Source organism: Bos indicus, chromosome 2, assembly GCF_029378745.1.
Source record: "Bos indicus isolate NIAB-ARS_2022 breed Sahiwal x Tharparkar chromosome 2, NIAB-ARS_B.indTharparkar_mat_pri_1.0, whole genome shotgun sequence".
In the NCBI taxonomy this organism is placed as follows: Eukaryota; Metazoa; Chordata; class Mammalia; order Artiodactyla; family Bovidae; genus Bos; species Bos indicus.
The window spans coordinates 95590147-95602489 of NC_091761.1; the positions used below are offsets into that span (position 1 = coordinate 95590147).

A 12343-nucleotide genomic window follows, 5' to 3' on the forward strand; every position below is an offset into this window, starting at 1 on the left:
GGTGTCCAACTCTTTGTGATCCTATGAACTATAGCCCACCAGGCTCCTCTGTCCACAGGATTCTCCATACAAGAATATTGGAGTAGGTTGCCATGTTCTCCTCCAGGGAATATTCCTGAATCAGAGATCGAACCCATGTCTCTTTTGTCTCCTGAATTGGCACTTCTTCACAAGTGTCCACTCCTCACAAAGTGGTGAGGGGAGGCAGGTGGCCATAGACATCTTTTCTTCTGATATTTCCCATTGAGCTAGTGTCCCTGCAGGTCATACCTACTTTGGGAAATATTTTAGGACACAGCCTTACAGGAGTATCTTACAAACGTGGACTCCATTGCCAAAACAAGTCAATGTGCAGATTGTAGGAAGCCCAACAAAAAGCAACGAGACAAGAATCTAATCAGAAGATAGACAGAAAACCGCTTGAAAGACACTTCTCAGACATTTGATATAAATCGTGCCCTAAGTCAGGAGCTAGGGATAAGAGATAAAGGCACTCACTACTGACCACTGAGAAACACCTCGTCAGGGTGAATGTGTATGTGAAGTAAAGAGTGAGGGAGGTGTGGTCTGGAAGAAAGATTTAAAAAGAAAGACAGAAAAAGGTGTGTGTGTGGGAGGAAGCACAATACAGTGCCAAAAGGCTATAAATACAGATCCGAGACAGCTTCTTGTCTCTGTTGCAGAAACTTAGGTCACAAAATAAATCCCCCCCATACACACACACACATGTTTGCAGAATGAACTGGAAACATGGGAAGCAATAATCTTAGCAAATACCCATTGAGTGTTTACTGTTTACTTGTCAGAGCCACCCTAGGAACTTGACATACATCATGTCATCTAATCTCACAGCTCTTCAGGGAGGTACGTTTTTAATCTCTGTTTCCCAAATTGTGAAATTACAGCTTAAAGAGGTTAAGTGACTTGCCCAATGACACTCAGATATGAAATAATTGAAGTTTTCTCCACATCCACATGTTTAAACTCTGCACAACGCTGCCTGGGCAGTGGATGAAGTTTAAAATAGACAGATTTTTTCCCTTGTTTTAAAATAAAACTTTACGTAGGAATGAAAAGGGAAAAAAAAAAATAAAACCTAAGTCCTCCATCCTTAAATCCATTCTTAAAACAGAGTCAGCCTCAGCTGATGAAGGAAGACAGAAACAGGAGGGGAAAAAAAAGGAATGGTCAGTGCATAAGTGTAAGCCACACTCCAGGGAGACCCAACTCCTCTGCAAGAGGACAGAAGAAGCAGCCTTCACTCCGAGTGAGCACTTCCTGTGCCAGATATTGATCCGGTGAGACGGTGACACAGCAGAATGAATTAAGAAGTGTGTACTCAGAGCCACTATTGCCTCAGAATAACATATGCACCAAGCTAGAGTCCATTTTACGGTGGGGGTGTGTGTACACAGAAACAGTTTCCCAGAGATCATGAAAGAGGGGAGAAATGCCTGTTGAACAATTGCAAGGTGTCAGCACAGTCTGTCTGTCTGTTAGAGCTGAAGATCGAGACTCCTTTGGGCAGAAGTTTTTCAGCTGCATCACTGCATGGATCCAGTTAGAGACACATACGAATGTTCCAGTTCTGAACATACTATACACATGCGTGCTATGTTGGTTCAGTAGTGTCCAACTTCAGTCTGTGACCCCATGGACTGTAGCCTGCCAGGCTCCTCTGTCAGTGGGATTTTCCAGGCAAGAATACTAGAGTGGGCTGCGTGCCTTTCTTCAGGGACTCTCCTGATCCAGGTATCCAACCCGCGCCTCTTCTGTCTCCTGCATTGGCAGGCAGGTTCTTTACCACTAGCGCCACATGGGAAGTTCTATATTATACACAGTATGTATTAATAGGGAGAAGGCAATGGCACCCCAATAGAAACAGATCCTTTTATCGGAACCTATGAACTGAACTGAACTCATGGAATTGTCTTGGCCATATTTCTGGTTCCAGAAAGTATTACAGTCAAAGTAGGAGTAAGTGTGGCACCTGAGACACATCCCAAGAACTGTCTTTCAGTTTGGTATCACCCAGATATTTGGGGATAACAGGGCCTCCTTCTGCTGGCATATTCAACTTCCCCAGACTTGGAATCTGGCCATCTTGTCCCATTCTCCCCACTCTAAGATCAAAATTGGCTCTCCTAATTGTCACTTTTGCCGTTTTTAATTTGGCTTCATATAACTTAATCCGAATATATGAATTTTAAGAAATTATATATGAGGTGTGAATCTCTTTGCATAGATGGAATCCACTTGAAGAATCCTTTTGTAAAACCACATTTGCTTACATTTGCCAATAAAAGCTTCATGATAGATTTTCTTTCTTGAGTCTTCCCTAGCATATCCATTATGTACTCTGAATCAGGAAAATGACTTTGAAGAAGCACATGTAAATTGTGAGCCATGCCTTTATGGAGGTGGGATATGGAGAGAAGTTGTGCGATTGGAGGCTTTTTAGGGACGACATTATCTGGGTATCTAGTTATTGCTGTGGATTATAATTCATACTGACAGCCCTCAGCTTATACCAATTGCTAATGCTGAGTTCAGTGTTCAGTGGGGAAAGTATAGAATATTAGTGCTGGAGAGAAAATTAGAAATTTTGAGAAAACATTTTGTCTGTTCTTCTCACTTTATAGATAAGGAATCCAAAATTCAAACTGTTCATAGCTTACTCCAGATCATATGATACTGCAAGTTTGGTAAATATCCCAAACATTATAAACATTCTGCTGCTGCTGCTGCTGCTAAGTTGCTTCAGTCGTGTCCGACTCTGTGCCACCCCACAGACAAACATTCTAACATCACAAATATTATTAACCTTGGGCTTAGCATATACAGCCCAATCTACTGAAGACTTCAAGTGGTTACAGCAATTTTCTCTTATTCTCAGCTACAGTCATGAAGGAAATCAGATATTGTTACCCAGAAAAAAATTAGGGTGATAGGTATTGGTACAGGTTTTGGGGGGGCTGAAGTTTATAAAATGTAGAAGCCCCTCCGAAAAAAAAAATGCTAAGTACAAGTTTAAAATTAGGTACCTTAAAGCCCATTTATTTAGAAGGAAGAAACAAAATACACATAATTTTTCAAAATTAATGAATAAATATCACATACATCACAAATACAAAAAAAGTAACTTTTTTATTAACTTCCTGACATGCCTCTATGAAAACTATTTTTGGCTGCTTGCTCTTTGATAATTTCCTCACATGACAATAACTTTGATATATTTTATCCCATAGAGGAAATAGAAAGATAAACCAGTTTTTCCCCTAGTATGATTGGTCAAAATTAGACTTTGACTATTAATAGTTTAGAAGATCTTCAGTTCCAGAAGTCATTGTTGGTATTGTCATGTAAACTGTTGGCATGGTTGTCAAATTTGGCGAAATCTTCATCAAGTTTCTTTCCTATATATGAGATTTAGGATTTGGAAGAATTTCCCACGGACTGGCTTCTGGCTCTGCATGTCTGAAATATTTTTACTCCCTGTATACACATGTACACCCAGCCTCAGGCATCTTATTGGGATACTCTCAGAAACACCCTTAACCCAGGCTGGAGGGAATCTGAATTTACAGGCTACACTCTGTTCCTCCTCTTTTTCTGTCCTTCAACACAGGGCAAGGGAGAAGGCAATGGCACCCCACTCCAGGACTGTTGCCAGGAAAATCCCATGGATGGAGCCTGGTAGGCTGCAGTCCATGGGGTCGCTAAGAGTCAGACACAACTGAGCGACTTCACTTTCACTTTCCACTTTCATGCATTGGAGAAGGAAATGGCAACCCACTCCAGTGTTCTTGCCTGGAGAATCCCATGGACGGAGAAGCCTGGTGGGCTGCTGAAGCGACTTAGCAGCAGCAGCAGCAGCACACAGGGCAAGGCATCTACAGGGTCAAATGGACATGTGTACTCAATGCCCTCAGACAGAAGAAAATCTGTCTGCAATTCAGGAGACCTAGGTTTGATCCCTGGGTTGGGAAGATCCTCTGGAGAAGGGAATGGCTACTTACTCCAGTATTCTTACCTGGAGAATTCCATGAACAGAGGAGGCTGGAGGGCCACAGTGTATGGGGTCTCAAAGAGCCAGACACAACTGAACGACTAACATTTTCACTTTCACTTTTCACTCAAAGCCAATGCTTCCCACTTCTTGATCTTGCTCCAGGTAGATAGGATCCTAGGATTTCTTGTTCACACAGCACTTGCCCTCTTCCTCTGTCTGTCCTCCCAAGGGCCAACTTTACCCCACTGTAAACATTCCCAGGACAACCTCATTGCCAGGGACAGAGCTCATGCAAATGAGGGACTCAGCCTTAAACTTCACCAGAGTTGTGGCAAATCTACCTCTACACAGCACCCAGCTTTTCTGTGACGCTGCCTATTTATCTTGGACCCAAGCCAACGTGGAAGCTACTCTACCCCCCAAAAGCAGTCTACAAAAATTTCACTACCACCTCAGCATGGCAACCATGCAGGGGAAGCAGATAGAAAAGTTTCAAAGAGATAGAACTGTACATGGCTCTGAACACTGAAATCTTCCTGGATGATAATTATGTGACAGCAGACATCTTGCCTGTCTACCCTCCTGTAGTGCCAGGACGCCATCTTGGCACCCCTCAGAGGGCACCCCATTGCCATGTGTTGCCTCCACTGTTCCCATCTGGCAGAAATTGGGGAACTTTTCCTTAAACCTGACCCCTTCCCAGTCTCTTCCTCCTCCTTAACCCCATAAGATAACATATCAGGTAGAAATCCCTCCTCAGCCCCTCAACAACTCATGATATTGGCAAAGTGGGCCTGGCCATGGTTAATGGGTGGCACACCTCTGTTTGGGGCTTCCCTCATAGCTCAGTTGGTAAAGAATCTGCCTGTGATTCAGGAGACCCCAGTTCGAGTCCTGGGTTGGGAAGATCTGCTGGAGAAGGGATAGGTTACCCACTCCAGTATTCTTGGGCTTCCCTTGTGGCTCAGCTGGTAAAGAATCTGCCTGCAATGTGGGAGACCTGGGTTCAATCCCTGGGTTGAAAGATCCCCTGGAAAAGGGAAAGCTACCCATTCCCATATTCTGGCCTGGAGAATTCCATGAACTAAGTCCATGGGGTCGCAAAGAGTCGGACATGGCTGAGCAACTTTCACTTTCAACTCCATTAGCTTCATCAATTATGTATTAAAGTGAGAGAGGGAAAGCAGTCTGGCATAGCAGTGATCAAGGAGGGTCATCTACCCTCATGGAGTAAAAAGACCTTTTAGAACAAAGCTGATCCTTTGTTGGGGGGGCTCTCCTGCACCAAGTATTGGGTGCCCAGCCCAAGCAGCCACCCTCTTGCTTTCTTTCCCTTTCGTCCTTTGGCCCCTGTGACCACGCTTCCCTCTTACCACTACCCCATCTACTCGGGGAACACCCCTCTGATGAACAGCATGAATCCTCCTTAGGGACCAAGCTGGGCAAGCCCAGGCAAACTGGCAAAGGGGTCTAAGGCTTATTCCAGCCTATATTGCTTGGCGCCTCTCACATGTCATCCTCTTGGTGCCTTCAGGACCACTGGCACTTTCCCCTGACCCTCTGAGGCCCAGCTTATGGGCACTGTTTTTCACATTCAGGTATATGATATTAATAGCATCCCCTGCCTTAAGACGCGTCTTTAAACAGAAGACAAAGTCTTAAGCAAAACGTTCAAAGTCAACAGCTTTAATAAAACGCCTAATACACATTTAGAAAAACTTCTAGGCATCTTAAAATAGAGTGTTGCATTTAATCATCAGAACCCCCTGTAATGGAAAGAAAGAAAGAAACCAAGAACTTTGGGGGTAATGTAGCCAGGTTGAGGGGGGAGCCTTGGGAGTGGGCTGGGTGTCTTACTGACAAGGTCAGAAGAGTAGGGCTGGGGACAAGCTGTCACTGGCCTGGATTCTGTTTAGCTGGTTCCTCTCTTCACACACACACACACACAGAGCACAGCACAAATGCCTTTGGGGCTTCTTGCGGAGGGGGAGATACTAACAGCTAGCCCACGCCCAAGCCTTGCATTTTGCATTCCCTGCACTCTGAGGGGCAGCCAAGGGTGTGCAGGGGGTTGGGAGGGGCATCTAGAAGGAGAAGGACAAATTTAAAAGGAAAGATTTACGAGTCCATGAAGATGTTTCTCCCAGACTCCTGAGTGCAGGAGTATGACTTATTTATTTTATTTTCATTTGTAACCAAAACCTTCCCCTGACTCCCATTGGCCCCAGCTGAGAAGGGAGAGAGGGCCGGCCCGTCAGGCGTTGATCACCGGGCCAACGGGAGACAGTGTGGCGTGATGCTGACGCAGCCCACTGACAAGCCAGCGAGAGGCCCAGGGGAGCAGCTCTGAGCCGAGCAGCCAGAGCCAGGCAGGTAGGGAGCTGACAGCTGGGGAATTGCTAAGAGGCGCCGGGCTGGTGGGGGCAGGCTGGTGAAACAGCAGACTCAGAGAAGGTGTGATTCTGCGATGCGCAGACACTGTTGTTTATCAGCTTTCCTGGGCGTCTTCTCCACGTCCTCTGCTCCACCAAGCTCACCTCGTTTTCAATTTCCTCTCTCCCTTCCCCCACCTACGAGATCACCAGTCAGTTCCCATAATCTCTTTTCTGCAATGTTTGTCTCCCCGACTGCTTTTGGGAGAAGAAAGGGAGCAGATGACTACACATTAGTAACATCACTAGAAATGTCACTTAGTGGTCAGCTCAAAAAGGACAGTCTTTGCTGGCCTCAAGGCAAACTATTGGATTGAGAGCTGCAAAGTCAGAAGAAAGAATGGGCTGGGAACTAAGGGGTGTCCACACTGGGGACTCGTGATGCAAAGGCACAGGGCTCCTGAGTTAGCAAAGGCTTGAGGACTGAAAGTACACAGTTCCTAGAGGGAGGCATCCTAGGGAAAAGGGGAGCTGTGTCCCCAGGCTGGCATTCTCTTTTAGGGAAATAGAAGTTGAGAGGTAAAGGGGGAGCCAAGCTTCAAGCCTTTGGATAAGTCCTGAATTCTCTTCAGGACAGTGACCCAATACTGGCAGTCCCCTGCCCATTTATTGAGGATCACAGAGTCCCTTGCAAAGGCCTCCCATGTAGGAAAATCCATCATCCTTTTCATACAAAAATAACAAACAAAAATTAAGCAGAACTTTATTAATCAGGTTGCATTTACTTATCTTGCCTGTGACTTTTCTGGATGATGTCCAAAACAATGTGAAACCCATGCTGACACCTGTCTTGTCACTGAATATAATCAGCCAGTTCTCTTACACTAGACAAGGCAATATCATAATTTTCACTTATGGAATTATCAGGATAGACACTCCCTATCTGATGCCTGGATTACTCAGACTGATTTGAACCACAGATGATTCTCAGCTGCCCGAGGTCACATGCTCCCTGCTCCCAAGGACTTGTAGGTCTCTGCCCCTCCACCTCATTACTGGATAAGAGGTTATATCATTCCCAGTCTATAAATGGAACAATAAAGGCCTGTTTGGGTGGAAGTGACTCCATGAGTCTGCCGCTTCATCTATTGTATTGGAAGGTGTGCCATTGGAGACATATTTCTGCATCACCAGAGGGCTTCATAGCTGAGTCATCATTATGAAACTTGCTTCACTCCATCAAAAGTCAGAGCCTCAGAGCTTGCCTTCTAGTCCAAACTCTGACACCTGCTTCATGTAGAAGTCTTCAGGTCCAAGAGTCAGAAAGTCTGAGAATTACCACTTAGCAGTCATGTTAATCATATCACTTAAAATCTTCCTGTAGCTTCCTACTGCCTTTATGATAAGCCATAACCCATATTCAGAACTCTGTATGCCCTGGCTGTTGCTCATCATTCTACCCTATCCCACACTTCTCTCCCTCTCACACTTTACTTCCAGCTGCACCAGCCTTCTTTCTATTTCTGAAGTCACTGGGCTTGTTTACACCTGGTTGTCTTCATACCTTTGTTCCCTCTGCCTGTGTTGTCCTAAAAGGAGCCTACTAATCATTCGGAGAAGGCAGTGGCGACCCACTCCAGTACTCTTGCCTGGAGAAGCCCAATGAACTGAGGAGCCTGGTGGGCTGCAGTCCATGGGGTCGCTAAGAGTCAGACACAACTGAGCGACTTCACTTTCACTTTTCACTTTCATCCATTGGAGAAGGAAATGGCAACCCACTCCAGTGTTCTTGCCTGGAGAATCCCAGGGACAGGGGAACCTGGTGGGCTGCCATCTATGGGGTTGCACAGAGTCGGACACGACTGAAATGACTTAGTAGTAGTAGTAGTAGTAATCATTTGGCTCTCAACAAATATGGATTACTTCATGGCAAATTAAGCATAAGTATTATAAAAAGTGATGGCACCCCACTCCAGTACTCTTGCCTGGCAAATCCCATGGACAGAGGAGCCTGGTGGGCTGCAGTCCATGGGGTCGCTAAGAGTCGGACATGACTGAGCGACTTCACTTTCAGTTTTCACTTTCCACTTTCATGCATTAGAGAAGGAAATGGCAACCCACCCCAATGTTCTTGCCTGGAGAATCCCGGGGACGGGGGAGCCTGGTGGGCTGCCATCTATGGGGTCACACAGAGTCGGACACGACTGAAATGACTTAGCAACAATAAAGCAATAGTACCCCCAAAAATATGGGGAAAATAATTTGAGATTTGATATGTTTTTTTGATCTCTCGAAGTCCTGGGTTCAATTCCCTGGGTCAAGAAGATCCCCTGGAGAAGGGAATGGCAACCCACTCTAGTATTATTGCCTAGAGAATTCCATGAACAGAGAAGCCTGGTGAGCTATAGTCCATGGGGTAGCAGAGACAGACCTGACTGAGTGATGAACACTTTCATGTCAGTCATCCTGGGAAAGATAAGAATCTTTCATTTGCTCATTAATTCATTCATTTAGCAGACATTAATGGTACTTACATGCCATCTGTCTCCTCAAACTTAAAATTTAAATTCCATGAAGACAGAAGCCTAGTCTGTCTTAGACTCCATCAGCATACAGAATGTGCTTGAGAAATGTCTGTTAAATAAATAAGTGAATGAATGAACACATAAATGAGTGTAATCTCAGACTAATCACTTAAACTTTCTGAGCCTCAGTTTTCTCATCTTATGACTAACACTAACATACTTGTCTGCTTCAAAGTGCGGAGAGAGTCTGAAATAAATATGTGTATGAGACCTAACAGAGCCTGAAGCAGGGATTAAGTACTGGTGCTTTATTTAGAGGGTACAATCCTAGAGCATCCAGATTGAAGGCAAAAGGAAACAAGACAAGAAAAACAGGAAGAAATGAAAAGATGATGCGTTACTGCATTGACCAGCACTTCATGTGAAGCCACCGTGTCACCACCAGTTACTTGACAGATATATTTGCAGGATTATGTGAGATATCCATGGAGAAACTAGACCTGGAGACAACCCATCAAGGAAAGATGAGGCATGATGAATATTCACCCACTGAAAAACTTACTGCCCCGTACTTCCGGATTGCCCCATGCCTCTACCCCTTGAAAGTACCCAGAAAGTCTACTCCTACGTCCTTCTGAAAGAGCATAGTCTGAAAGTTTGTCCAAGTCTGAAAATGTCTGAAAGAGCCAAAGTCTCCAGGCCTGTGGAAGATTGACCACAGTGGTGACACCCCACAGCCCCACAGCTTCAGGAAGGGCAGCTCCTCAGAACAAGGAGCTGAGTCCAGGCCAGGAGGTGAGTGAGGATGAGAGAATCCAGTGAGGATGAAAAGATACACATACACTATTTCTGATAAAGTATCTGAAAGCAGTTTGAACGCTATAAAGTCCAAAACAATGACAAATGTTGCTGTCTTATTGGTCTTTAAAAAAAAAAAATCAAGTGTGTTTTCACCTCATAGTCTGTGCACTTGTATAAGTTTGATAAGCTTTCAATCAGACACTGCAAATGAAAAGAAGTCTCTTCTGTTTGCATTGCTATTGTTGAAACATCCCTCTCTGAAATAAGCCACCTTATCTCCACATAAAAAATTCTTTTGTCCAAAATGGAAGCATAAATGTGTTCTGTTAAAGTGGGCATTTTTCTTGTTATGTTTATTTAGTTTCTGTTCTTGAAAGAAAACACAGCAAACATGAGCAATTCATATGGGAGATACTTTTCAAGTAAACCTCTTGCCTCGTGATCCTTCCTCCATCACTGCTTTCTTGTAACAGTAGCTTCCTTGAGCCTGTTCTTATGTTTGTACGTTGTCTACACTGTGATCAACTTTAACAGACCTCCAAAATGCCAGTAAATGTTAATAACAGAGAGCCCATGGAATGGTTAGACTGGAAAGACTTCCTAACCTGAAATGCCTCCACTAGAAGTTACATAACTTGCTGATATGTGGCCCCCTCATCAGATTTTATCTACAAATCCCAAGCCTTTACTATTTAGGGTCAGCTTGAATTGAGGAGCCCCGTGTGTTTTGGATTTTCATTTCATTCCTGAGCCCAGTAAAATGAAATGCCTGGCACAGATTAAGATGCATGCCCATGGACATGCACCTGTATAGTCATTAAGTGATTGAATGAATGAATGCAGTCAGTTTGCAGTAGAAATTTAAAACATTAAAAGTATAGCTTCTAGAACCAACATGTCTGGGTTCAAATCCCAGCTTTATCATCAAGCAGTGACACTGGAACGTTTGCTTAACCTCTCTGTGTCTCAGTTTGTGCCTTGGCTTACTCACCTGTAAAATGAGGATAAGTTCACAGTTCCTTTACAGCTTTGTTGCGACAATTAGATGATACACGGAATGTGAGTCTCTTAGCCCAATGCACTATCAAAAGTTAGCTTTGATAGTAATTTTGCATTTTTATTAGCTCCCCTCCTTGTTCAGCCTAGGTCTGGTTGAACCGTGAAGACATGCTTTGCTATCATGCCATCTGCCTTCACTGGTTCAACCAGATGCAGGTTTACATGTGTTAAATCCACTGTAAAGCCTGTCCTTAAAAATTTGTGTAGCCAAAGGGAATCTCATACTGGTCATGGCATTTATGTTACTTTGTGATTTTATTAGCTCCCCTCCTTGTTCAGCCTAGGTCTGGTTGAACCGTGAAGACATGCTTTGCTATCATGCCATCTGCCTTCACTGGTTCAACCAGATGCAGGTTTACATGTGTTAAATCCACTGTAAAGCCTGTCCTTAAAAATTTGTGTAGCCAAAGGGAATCTCATACTGGTCATGGCATTTATGTTACTTTGTGATACACCGTGTTTTTAAATGTGGTGCTGTCAACTGATTTAAGTATTTTATTGGACAATTTTACTGTTCTGGTGCCCCGAAGCTTTTTAAAGCAAGAACCAGTTTTTTAAATCAAATAGATAAATGTAAAGTCGTTGCACTTGAAATAACAGCAGTACAAGCAGTAGGGCCAGAATTTCCACTCTGGCTGTTTAATTATTTCCCTGAAGATTTTCCTAAAATTTAGGGGAAGAGCAATGGGGACAGCTGACTGAACTTTACTACCAACCTCCTAACCCCTTTACCGGGTGTCCCCCAGACTCCCAAGTCCACTTCCCTGAAGTTATTGCCAGGATCCAGGACACATGGCAATTTGCTCATCCTCCAGGGCAGAGGTAGTGTGACCTCAGCTATGTCTCAAGTCCCTTTGACATCCAGTCGTGTCTCCCCCATCACTGATGGAATAATGGATAATGAGTCATCATTTTAGACTATTCTTGCAAACTGTTGCTTGTGTCTATTTTGTAAGCTGCAAATCACCTTACTTTTAGTACAAAGGAGCTCTCTACTGTCCAAAACATAAACTGTTTTCTTATAGAAACACTGAAATTAAAGAACTTTAAAAACTTTAGCATCACTAGTAGCAGAATATCCTAACCTTCCATGCCTCCTGCTATGACGCAGTATGGATCACTTTTGAAGAGCTCTTGACAACCTGAACTGAACTAAACCTTTGACCTAACTTCCAGTTTACAAGAAGTATAGGGAACAGAGGGAACATCACAATAGAACAATAAGAAAAATTCAGAATTTGGGAAGTTCTACAAGATAACTGGCCTAGCTTCTCAAAAAGTGATGTCATGGGGAAAAGGGGGGGTGGGATAAGTTTCAGACTAAAAGAGACTAGAAACACCAAATGCAATTGGTTGACGAAATAGAAAGGAACCAGGATTTGTTTCAGTTGATAAAGCCAGCATTATTTGGGGTTTCTGTGTCTTCCATGAGTCATGATATTCAAAGTTATTTCAATCACAAGTATATGAGGTCAACAGTGAGCTATCCTCATACTGTGCCTGTCCTTGGGTGTTATAACAAAACAGGGCACAAGTGTACATGAAACTGTCTCGGGGCCAGAGTGAAACTAAAA

General features: G+C 43.9%; 1 long non-coding RNA gene across 3 annotated transcripts in view; it reads left to right on the forward strand.

Moving 5' to 3' along the window:
- Positions 1 to 6241: 6241 nt before the first annotated feature.
- LOC139186436 (uncharacterized) overlaps positions 6242 to 12343 on the forward strand; it is a 32797-nt gene continuing 26695 nt past the window's right edge. For 2 of the 3 annotated variants that reach the window (XR_011569979.1, XR_011569978.1), the window contains exon 1: positions 6242 to 6385. This is a non-coding gene — a long non-coding RNA (uncharacterized lncRNA). The remainder of the gene's footprint in view (positions 6386 to 12343) is intronic. The other variant, XR_011569973.1, reaches the window with a different exon arrangement.